General features: G+C 44.2%; 1 long non-coding RNA gene across 1 annotated transcript in view; it reads left to right on the top strand.

Moving 5' to 3' along the window:
- Positions 1-2,516: 2,516 nt before the first annotated feature.
- LOC139045119 (uncharacterized) overlaps positions 2,517-12,098 on the top strand; it is a 36,171-nt gene continuing 26,589 nt past the window's right edge. Inside the window, exon 1 of the long non-coding RNA XR_011502851.1 lies at positions 2,517-2,745. This is a non-coding gene — a long non-coding RNA (uncharacterized lncRNA). The remainder of the gene's footprint in view (positions 2,746-12,098) is intronic.

Here is a 12,098-nt window from a genome sequence, read left to right as displayed (position 1 = left end):
TTCTCTAGAACATTGCAGTTCCTTTCAAAGATTATGAAATATTAGATTATCTTCAAAAAATATGGAAGCATGTCCTTCTTACTCCCAATAATGAAGGTTGGGGGCCGGAGCGGGGGTAGGAATTGCATCAGAGAAGTTAAGAGGTAATTCCTAAACCTAAGCCTAATGAGTGGGTTCCACCTTATCCACACCCTTGCCCCCACCCCATCAAGGAGAGTTGCCAGAAAAGAGCTGCTTTGTGTCCACCGCCCAGTGGGGACTCAAAGGCCCTGAGCTGACTCAACAGATCTGCAGGGGGAGGCAAAAGGACAAAGGCCAAGGGCAGTAAGCACCTGGGCACATTCCCTTGATCAGGAGACAACTGTGGCCCCCGGGCTGAAGAGGGAGAGCTTGATGCTCAGTGCTGCTCTGATACTCTGTGACCCTGAGAAGGTCATTTGTGGTCATTGGGCCTCACTTTTCCCATCTGAAAAAATGTGACCCTTAAATACCTGTCTCCATCTCAATAAGGAGATAAAAATCTAAGAAACATTAATAGGCATTGAAGCCTCAGAGAAGGTTTCTGTGTAGGGGCGGTGGCCACAGAAGCTGCAGGTGCATAAGTGTGTTTCCAACCAAAGGCAAAATTGCTCATTAAACCAGGAAGAGAATTAGGGACCAGGAGCTGGAGAATGTACCCAGGAGGGTGGGTATGGGTTGGGGACATGGCAGTACCAGCCTGCAGAGGTGGGACCTGGAAGGGTTTCTTTTTATCCATGTTAGTATGGTGGTCATGTTCCACGTGACAGTAAGGCCACCTCTTCCTGGTTCTATAGTCTTTGCCTGTCCCCTACCCAAACTCTGATTCCTTTCAAAGGGTGCCACGAATTTTGAACATGGGTGTAATTTATCTTCTAAGTACTAACCAAGTTTCTTTTGTTTCTTCACCATTCAGCTGTTTGTCTTAGGTTTAGTTTGACAGTAGAGTCAGGCTTTATTTAAATTTGCCTCATCCCCCACTGCAGGGTGGGTCAGTCAGTCAGTCAGTCAGCCCCGGCCATGTGCCTGACCCTGTCCTCACGGTGGTAGGGACGGCAGAACCTTACCACTCACGTTCATGTCTCAGAAAAGCAATGGGTAATGATACAAAATTCTTTTTCATAATTATGTTCAGCCAGCGAATTCCCCAAACTCATTGTCACATCTTGTTATAGAGATGTGCCTGACCCTGAGGCGCCTCCCTGCAGGCCCATCTCTGGGGAGCAGGCAAACAAAGGAAGAAGTATGGAAGCCAAAGTGATTATTGGGCCCAGAGTGACAGGATGGAGAGACTATAAGGAAAGGATACGCACAATTAGTGGCCTGGCAAGTTTACAGACATTACTCATTAAGCTTCCCCATGATTTCCCTGAATACATTGATGGGGGCTTTGTAGCAAACGTTAGCTTTTTATACATCTTGGTAGCAATAAAAATAGAGCAATGGAGGTTGACTGACAGAATTGAGTGGTGGCTATTTATTCATCCCAAGACTTTTGTTAGGGAGGGGGGTGGTGAAAATGTCTTTAGCATTAGTGGGTCCCAGCTCCTCGTTAAGACCCCAGCCATCTTTCTCTCTGGTCTGAAAAGTGCTTTGGCTCCAGCACAAGGAGGTCAGTGAGAGAAACCAAGTGAAGGTCAGACCACTTTTTCTTTCTCCTTTATTTTTTGTTAGTCACGGTTAGTGGCTGAATTTTTAAAAAGATCCAAAAGCCTGAAGTGGGAGACTTGAGTATTCTTATTTGCATATTCATGTCAAACCGGTGTTGCCAGCTCTCAGTTATTTCAAAGGCTGTTACCAAGAGCCCAGCTTTGCAAGGCCTCAGCACGTAGTGGGACACCTGGGGCCTCTGTGCCGGGGGGCTTCACCAAATGAGGGTACCGGGCCGCCCCCTCTTCCTGCTGCTCCCTGGGCTTTCCCATGTGTAGGAACTAGCTTCTCCCAGTGGCTGACTTCACCCGTCCACGCTCCTTTCTCCATGAGGACGTGCAAGCACAGTGAGCTGCGGGCACCGGAGAGGGGCAGGACTTTGGACATGGAGGTTATTTTTCTTTTATGCCTTGGAGTATTTTTGATCACCTATTTTTTTTTTTTTTTAGTTACCTCTATCATTGATTGTTTGTGTTCTGTGTTCTTCTGGGTTATCATAGGGGCTAGCAATAGCAGAGCTGGGAGGATGACGGTTTTCCATCGGACAGAGGGGACCTGTTCTTTTACGTGTTCTCATAGCACTAAACTAGAGGCATCCTGCATCTAGGTGGTCTAAAAGGAAGAATTCTCCAGTAGGAAAAGCTGGGAAACAATGAAAAGAGTTTGTTTCAAATATGGTAGATTTTGATGCATTAGAAGTGATACTTCTTAGGGGTAAAGGTCCAGAAAGTGTTCCTTCGGGATAAGGTCTAACAGGAACTGCAGGACCCGTCCTGGGAATCCCAGAGATTTTATGAGCATCAGGCGCCCCCTAGTGTCCAAGTGGTCCCACTGGGCTTGCATGCTGTAGTGGACAAAAATCGAGCACAGAACGGGAGTAAGGAGGGGGATCTCGCTGAATTTCCATTTGTTTCCTGGGGCCAGAGGTGTTGGGAAAGGAGTGGAGGTAGGGAGGGGGCTGGCTTCAGGAAGTGGCTTGTCCAGTCCCCTGGAATCCACAGTGTCCTGCCGCTAGACCGCTTGGAGAAAGGACGGACCGTGTCCAGGGCTCACCGAGTATCATCACGAGGAGACCAGGTCTGTGCAGTGGCGAAAGTTTGGCTTTGGGAATTCAAGAGACTAGAGCTCAACTCCTAGCGTAGCCAGTACCTGTCAGCGTGACCATGGACTAAGCACTCAACCTTTTTTATGGTGGCACCTTCAAAATGGTGGCAGGAATAAGTGTATTTCAGGGTTACTAGGATATGAGACAACATATGGGAAGTGCCCGCTGCTTCTTAGTAAATCCTAGCCCCCTTTACCTCTTGCCTGTCCCTCACCCCCAATTTAAAACAGCTTCTCCAGTCCAATTCACTTGACCTATAGCTGCATAGGCTGGCTTCATGTATATGCTATTTCCATCTACAAAAATATTACAAGTATTTGCGCATGTGTGTGTGTGTGTGGGGGGGGGGGGGGTTCTGTTTTAACTGATTTTAAAAAGTACATCTCCCTCAAACGTGACCCTAAAGTAGCTCGTGCAACCATTTCCAGCTTAGATGTGGCCATTTGCTCTTTGCTGATTATGGGAAACTGCTGCGGGTTGAAGCCTGCACTGCCTGCCGGCCGGATCAGGTAATCCACTAATAGGTGGCATTGGAGTCAGTGGCATGGGACCTCCAGACAGTGACACCCCTTGTCTTGCTGATATAGAGCTTCCGGCTTCACTAAGAGTCATGAATAGATTTTCCTAGTGACTCACTCCAATGTAATATCAAAACATTTTCCTGACAAATCTCAAATCTTTTTAGCTTCTAATTTTCTCTTGTCTTTATTTGGGGCAGCTTTTCTATCACAGAAGAGTTTGGATTATTTGGAAAATACTCTTCCGCCTTCCATTTTTACTGTGGAGGGAGAAAAGAGGGATTGTTGGTAGCCTAGGTAAATGTGGGGGTATTTTACGGACTAACTTCTCTTACTGTAGTCTTAACTATTTAAAAGAAAGGAGAGTAAATTTGAACATATGAGTAGGTCATTCTGAAAACTTGCCTTGCGTGTGAGGGAAGGGACAGGAGGGATGGAGACACCCACATCAGGTGTCTGATGAACCAGGATTAAGTCGGTGTGTGTGTGTGTGTGTGTGTGTGTGTGTGTGTGTGTGTGTAGGAGTGCATGTGTGTCCTTGGACGTGGTACTCACCCTCCCCCAAATCTCTCGTTTTCTCATCTGTAAAGTGAGGCATCGTAATAGCACCTACCATAAGGCTGTTGAGAAGATGGTCCGATAATGCATTATAGCACACATACACATTAAAATTGTTCACAAAATGGTATGTCTTTCTACTATTACTCATTCACTCTTTCTGTGTTGATTTATTTTGGATTCATAATGTACCTTTTGCAAACTTCCTTGGCAATTTACGGAAGTACAGGTGGTCTTACTTCACTTCCTGCTGAAATGGAAGAGCAGTTGCTACTTTAACCATTTAGGGAGATCTAAATCTTAACCAAGAGGGAGATCTTATGCAATCCCGCAACAGGACATTCTGCCAGCCCTCTACTTGGCTCTGAAAACAGAAGGCACTCAGGAAATGCTTGTCACACAACTTAGAGCCAAATACGATGCTAACAGCCAGGGAGTATGCCAAGACATCCACATGCAGGCATCCTCTCACCTACCCTCTCGTCAGCACACTGCTTCACGGAGCTGAGGGGGCGTCCCGAGTGGAATCTCCTTGGTTTGCTCTTAGTTTGGATTTAAATGGAGACATTTGTAACTAAGAACCGTAAGTCAGGCCCCCCAAGTCATGTTTCTCTCTTTATTCCCAGGCTCCTTTGTCACCTAAAGAAGGACTGGGACCTTCCAATTATGTCATCCCTTTTCTTATTCCATGGTACCCTTGTCACAGTGTTTAGGTTGAGCATGATGGCTCAAGTTCAAAACCCAACCACAATATTTCCTGTGGTTTCCACTGCATTTCATTACACTGTGCTAAAGAAGTACAAGGGAAAATGCTACTATGTCGTTACCTAAGAGAGGAGCAATGATTTCAGCAAGTTTATGGTAGCACAAAAGCAATCCATACCAGACCCAAACTCACCAAAGATTTTGTCTGAGAATCCGTTCTTACACCAAGACGACTGTGGTGGTTGGTTTTGATAATGATAGTTTTCATAGTTCAAAACTATGTGGAAGACCAAGTGAATCTATTTCACTAGTAAAAGATATAACTTCTCATTGATGTGGCTTGAATGTTCTAAAAATATATACTCACAGAGCCAGAAGGGCCCTTAGCAGCATCTGTTGCTTGTGGCTGCCTCTAAGAGGCTGCCCAAAGTAGAAGCACATGGCCCTCACTGCTACTCCCTACCTGTAGGTGCTGGGGAAGTAGAGTATCCTGTCTGAGCTCTAATCTTCTTTGGAACCACCTTGCAAAGTTGTTGTGTGAGGATTAAATGAGGTAATCATGTATGCAAAATAATTAACAGTGCCATGCATGCAGTAGATGTTCAATATTGGGTAACATCATCATCATCTTCTTTCTGCATCTCTTCAGGGACGATGATGTTGGGGATCTTAGAGTTCTATCTGTCACTCTCTAGAGTCGGTCTTCCTTCTGCATAACAGAACTCTCTTATCTTTCTCATAACAGAGAGAGCCCACTTCGTATCTGAGCCTTGCTCTGTTGTGAATCTGACAATTGTATTCAAGTCTCCCACCTTTCAGAGCCTCTGTTTCCTTTTCTTTGAAATTAGAATTTGGGTCAGTGATCTGAAGGGCCTTTCAACGCTGCCACTTTCGATTCTAACAGCCTCCTAGTAACTGAAGGCCTTGTCAGGGCAGCCCCCTGCCTTTGGACTCCATTCCTCTGTAGTCACAGCAGCTCAGGTAGGACTCTCCAGAGCGGGTGCTGAGGAAATGGTGAGCAAGGGAGGTGTTGCTGTTTTTTGCACAGGTCTCGGTTCTTCTCCTTTTCGTCATTCTGAGTACTGCACTGTGGATATACAATCCCTTCTTATCACACTTAACTTAAACAATTGGGAAGAACAAAAGTCAGAATATTGCTCTTGTCCTTGTCTTTGGCCAATCCGTTCAAATTACAGGCCAAGATGGAGCTGACCTACAGCTAAGTTCTGCCATGAACTTAAGCTAATTTGAGAAGGTGCCAACAAAATGAATACTAACGATAGCTACCATTTACGGAGCACTGCGCTAAGCTTTGACGTGCGTTCACTAGTTTCATTCTTGTAACTGTCTGAGATGGGTAGTCTTCCTATCCTCAGTCTACGGATGAGGAGACTAAGTTTTAGAGGACATAAGTAACCTGCGGACGGGGAGGCTGACGCTAAAGGCAGAGCTGGTTTGGACCCCAGGAGCTTGATCTCAGAGTCATTGTTCTTAACCACTTGTGAAGCACTTCTAGGCAGATTCCTCACATTTTTTTTTTTTTTAAGATTTTATTTTTCCTTCTTCTCCCCAAAGCCCCCAGTACATAGTTGTGTATTTTCAGTTGTGGATTCTTCTAGTCGTGGTACGTGGGACACTGCCTCAGCATGGCCTGATGAATGGTGCTAGGTTCTTACCTGGGATCCGAACCGGCGAAACCCTGGCCCGCTGTTGCAGAGCTCGCGAACTTAACTACTCGGCCATGGGGCCGGCCCCTCCTCACAATTTTTTAAAGGTACTTATCTGAGAAAGATGCTTAAAGGCAAGAAGCTGGCTTAGACAAGCTCTTTAGGATTGTTTTGACTCCATGATTCTGCCAAACCCATGCCACCTTAATACCATCACATAGCTCTGTGATAAAGTAGCACAAACTGAGTGGCTTAAACAACGAGAATTTATCGTCTCGCGGTTCTGGACGCTGAAAGTCAGAAGTCAAGGTGTCAGCAGGGTTGGTGCCTCCTAAGTGCTGTGGGGGAGAATCTATTCCAGGCCTCTCTCCTTGGCTTGTAGATGGTCATCTTCTCCCTGTGTCTCTTCACATTGCCTTCCCTGTATGTGTGTTTGTTTGTGTGTCCAAATTTCCGTTTTTATAGGGACACCAGTCATACTAAATTAAGGCCCACACTAATGACCCCATTTTAACTTGATTACCTCTGAAAAGACCCTATCTCCAAACAAGGTCACATTCTGAGGTACTGGGAGTTAGGACTCTGCTGTATCTTTTTTTGCGGGGAGCACAATTCAACCCATAACAGTTCCTCTCTGTCATTTAGAAGTAATAATCAGCGTGGTGACTCCGTTTCCCCACAGTAGAGAAGCGATTTACTTACCAGGGAACTGTCTGCAAGGCTTAGCTTTTGGAGTCCAACAGGGCAAATTTGTTAATGCCTCATTCGATACTTTTATCAACAGTGAAGTAAGTGGATCTCTGAGGGGGCGGGGGGTGGGGGGCTGGCCCCGTGGCTGAGTGGTTAAGTTCGCGTGCTCCGCTGCAGGCGGCCCAGTGTTTTGTTGGTTCGAATCCTGGGCACGGACATGGCACTGCTCATCAAACCATGCTGAGGCAGCGTCCCACATGCCACAACTAGAAGGACCCACAATGAAGAATATACAACTATGTACTGGGGGGCTTTGGGGAGAAAAAGGAAAAAAATAAAATCTTTAAAAAAAAAAAAGTGGATCTCTGGGTACTCATTTACCAAATTAGAAAGAGCAGGCTTAAGAAATAAAGGTGAAAAGGAAGTAGTGTCTAACTTTTAGAAGCCCTTAACTGTTGATGACGTGGAAGGGACTCTCAGTGAGTCAAACACTCTTCAGGAATTAGACATCCCCAAAAGAGATTGATTTCTAATTGATCTAATTGATTTCCTGAAAGAGTTCATTAATTCTCATAGAGGAGGAACTTAACTTCAGAATCATTTACTAACACATTGGTGAGTCCACCTGTAACTCCTAGAGTTAATAAATAGCATTATTAAGAACTGCTTACAATCAACACAATTATTTCCTCTCTTATTTTATCCAGGGTGAGGATCATTGCCTAAATTAGAGAGGAAACCAGAGTGTAGGGAATACAAATTTTTAATATGTATTTAGTGAAAGAATAGCAGCCCCATGATTGAATGATTTTATATCTTGGTTTAAGTCAGGCACTGAAGAAGTAAAATGATGGGCCCATAGCTGTCTTTTGCCTAAGACTGGCCAGGTTTGAAAAGGAAATTGTGAGCACTTTTTAAAGAGATTTCTACTCTTTCGTTCATTAAAATTTGAACGTGTTACAGAGAAAACCGTGTAGAGTCTAGCACTGCTTTTGTGTAAAAGGAGTTCGAGGAGGATATCTATAGACCTACACATGTTACAACAATATTTATCTGCTCGTCTCAGGAAGGACACGTGAGAAGCTCCTAGCTAGGGACTGGAGTTCTGGTGGGAGGAAAGCTAGGTTTTGCCTGTATACCCTTTGCATAGTTTTGTTTATTTATACCATATCTATTTTTAAAAGTAAGCTCATGTTTAAGGTATCTGCACGCACACACCTGAACCAGCTGCGGACATGCAGACTGCAGGCTCCTTCGAAGCTCGAAGAATCCTTTCCACCTTCCTTTCCCTGCTGCCCCTGGGGCTGCTCTGGGCATGGTGTGAAGCTTGGCTTCAGTTCTTGATGTCTCTTAGCTCCCCTTTGAACACCCCTCTCCTTTCTCCTTGTCAGAGGCTAAGGCAAGCTTTCAGGGCTTGAAGAATTAAAATTTCAGGCCTTGGGAGAAGTGGGGTGACAAACATTTGGCTTGTTGCTTCCTCAGGCTTTAGAGACTGGCAATTCTTAGCCATCTATATACTGGTATGTGCCCTATCACAGGAAAGTCCCTCATCCCAATCATAGAATCTTAGGTGTATGAGAGTCTTAAAATGTCAACCAAGTCAGCTACCCTGACCCAATATCACTTGAATCTCTTCTCCAGCATCCCCACGCCTAGGGCTGTCCTTCCTGTGCTCACCCACCAGCTGTGCTTGCCCTTCAGTCTAGCTCTTACTGGCAAAACACCTCCTCCTTATATGGTGCTGAACTTCAGCTCTATGTAACTTCCGCCCATGATGCTGGCCCTACCGTTCTATGCCACTGGAATGAACTGAATTCCTGTTTCACAGGGAGGCCCCTTCAAGTGGGCTTGCCTGACTCTCCTCAGGCTCTTCTTCCAAGTAACTAACTCCAGAATCTTCAGCTCTGCCTCGGCTAACCTGGCCTTCAGATAACCGTGGTCTCCTGGCTGCCTTCTCCAGAATGAATGTGGCTATGCGAGATGGGGTTCCCAACAGTGAAGGCAAAATTTTGCCGGTGCTCTCAGCAGTTGCGAGTAGACATAGCCGTTGCCAACCTTACTCTATACGTTGTAAATCTAAAATTTAAACCAAGATCAAAGTGTCACTTGCTTTGCTTTTCCTTGCAGGGGCAGGGAGTGGGGGTGGGCAGTTACATCATACCATTGCACCACACTGTTGACTCACTGCGAGCCACCTGTTGCATAAAATGCCTCAGTCGTTTCCACAATGTGGCTCTGGATCCCATGCTTGCTCTTTGGGAACCACAGCAGAGCCTTGCATCTTTCCCCATATCATTTCATCTTGTCAGCCCATGCTTAGAACTCACAGAAGCATTTTAGACCCAGATCCTATGTTCTCATGTATTCCTTGGTGGCTTAACAAATCTGCTTCTGGGTCTCTGTCTAATCAGTGATAAAAGATGTTCTTTTCAGGGACAGAATGTGAATCAGATTCCATTCCACTTTGGAAGTGAAAGAGTAGCTGGTAGAGGAAGGTGGGTCCCAAAGAAGACTCGAGTGCTTGGGAAGTTTCCCCACCTAATGCTTTTGTTTATTTCATTCAGAATGAGCACTGGAATTTGTAAAGTTTGAAGATAACTCTGTATTTCTGCTCATGACAAAAAGCTCTGTTTCTTAGAAGGATTTTAGCACCAGGGATGGGGAATGAGTAGGGAGATGAGAAAAGCCTGCATATGCTTGCTCATCATTTCTCTCAGGGGTCTAAAGGCGTGGAGCAGGTGCCTGGGGCTCACTGGGCAGGAGGCTTGCCTTATGCTTTCAGCACTCAGAATTTTAGAGTTTTTAATTTAGGCTGGCTCCAACATTCCAGAAAGAACTTTAAGAAAGCATTTTGGATTTTAAAATCCATTGTCTATTTTCCTTCTTCTTTTTGAGAACTAGTATTTTTTCCCAGGGAGAATTTACGAATCGTAGATTATAAGAGTTGAAAGAATATTGGATAGTAGCCTCCTCATTTGTAAAACGGGCAGTAAAAGTACCTGTTGTGTGAAAGTTGGAAAGATTACACGAGAAAATGCGTGGAGAGTACTCTGGGTGAACCCTGGCTCATTTGAAAGGCTCAATGAACATGAACGATTATTATCACGATGATTGCAGAAAAAGCAACCCTTGCTCCCTTCTCCCCTTTCCACTGATAGACTTTGGCTCAAAAATAATAAAGAATGTTTTTATTAACTAGAACTAATCAACAAGGTAATTAGAAGGTGGTGACCTTCCCATTCTTTGGTGGTATTGGAGCAGAAACTTGTCATACTGGGAATGTTGTTAGTGGAAATGTCTCTGTGAGACAGATGCTGGGCTACATGTCCTCTTCCAAATCAGAATGTCTGGCTACCTACTAGCTTTGTCTTAGACTGCAGCATGTTAGAACCAGGAGGCCCTGACCTCAGTGCAGCTGAGATCCCCTCATTTCTCTCATTAGTCTTCCCAGGGCTAGCGCTAGCCATGGTGAGGAGGACAGTCCACCCCATTACCCACTACTAGTACTTACAGCATCTCTGCCATGCTTTAAGAAAATATAGCCATAAGGAGACATAGTGTTTGTAGGATCCTAGTCTTCTGTCCTTTTTCCTTTTTCTGGTCTTAAAAGCTAAAAGATTCAAGAGTTGGTCTTGCCTTAGGACAGATGATCTAAAGTCTTTATTGAGATTAGCAAAAAGTGACTATATATAAAATCCTAAAACTACTAGCATCAATATTAACCAAATAAATAAAATCAACAAAAAAGAACAAAGAAAGGAAGATGGAAGAAAGAAAATCTAGAAATCCAGTTAGAAAACTTCAAGGACCTGAGAAATGATGTATAAGTGCTTTTGTTATTTTATCCTAAGTGAGAAAAATTTAAAAATAGAATGTAGGAAAACAAAAAAAGAGCATATATTTATGCTCAAAATTATGCATCACTCATGTGTAATTATTACTGTCTAGGTAAGACTCATGTTAGATTAATTTAACAGAGGTTTTGTTCTCATAGACCCAATATTGAAGTTTAGAAAAATACTCTGTTAGGAGGATGGATCTCATGTTAAGTGTTCTTACCACATTAAAAACAAATAAAAAAAATCATCAATGAGATATGGTTGGGGTTAGGTGAAATTATTCATGTAACGTACAGTCAAATGCATTAAGAACCTGACATGTGCTAAGTGTTAAATAACCATTTCTATTGTTCTTCTTCTTGTACCAGTGGGAAGCCAGTTCCTGGGACCACCTGATCCATAACCCAGGCACCACCATTCATTGGGTGGCATCATACTCGAGCTCCAGTTGCCATATCTAGTGGGGAAAAACAGATCTAGTGGGCTGAGAGTAAATCTGCTCCCTGGGCATGGGACTGGATGGGTTTTGCTTAGAGCTTATGCTGTGTATCCATAGCAGAATCCTTTCCTTTTCCAATTTCTCAAAGGCAACTGACATGGAACTGTTCCTGGCAGTTACTGGTTGTAGAATGCGACAGACTGCTATTGCCCTTGCCTGACTTATTTCAGGCTGGAGTCCTATTTATTTTCAAAGATGAATCAGGCAGGAGCTGTGGTCTGGTTCTTTTGCAGGTGCCGTGTGCAAAAAGAGCTTAGAAACTCTGTGAAACCAGAATCCACATTAAAGCCTTGGCTATTTTAGTGCCTCATACTAGGGTGGAAATGACTCATATTTTCTTTTTAACAATGAAGTGCAGAGTTGAGGAAGTATGTCAGTATTATGGCTATCAAGAGAATTGTCTTATTTTTCAACATGCAAAAATTCATGAAACCGTAGGCCAGCATTGTCTTCATAAACTGTGACTTACAGTGAGTTGTCACAAGTCATTTCTAAATATTAAAAAGCTTTCATTCTGAGAATATTTAGCTGTCTCCTCCACACTGCTGGGACTGATCTCTCATATTCTTGAGAATTATTGGGATTAATGGTGTGGAAAACAGCCAAGATGGATCATTTTTCTTAGAAGCTCCTAAAAGTTTCCCTCATTAAATATTGGCTGAGTTGCCCACTCAGAAGTTATGGAGTTTCTAGAGAGATTTTAAACTGAAGAGATTCTCTTCAGCCTGGAGGGCTTGGACATGTCCTGCCTACAGGGAGAGAAATGGGCTATACGATTTCTGATGCTCTCTTCGTTCCATGACGACCGAGCCCTGGATGACTCCACGTGGAGGGAGTCTCCTTCACAGT

Source organism: Equus asinus, chromosome 4 (assembly GCF_041296235.1).
Source record: "Equus asinus isolate D_3611 breed Donkey chromosome 4, EquAss-T2T_v2, whole genome shotgun sequence".
NCBI lineage: Eukaryota > Metazoa > Chordata > Mammalia > Perissodactyla > Equidae > Equus > Equus asinus.
This window is presented reverse-complemented; position numbering and strand designations above follow the sequence as displayed.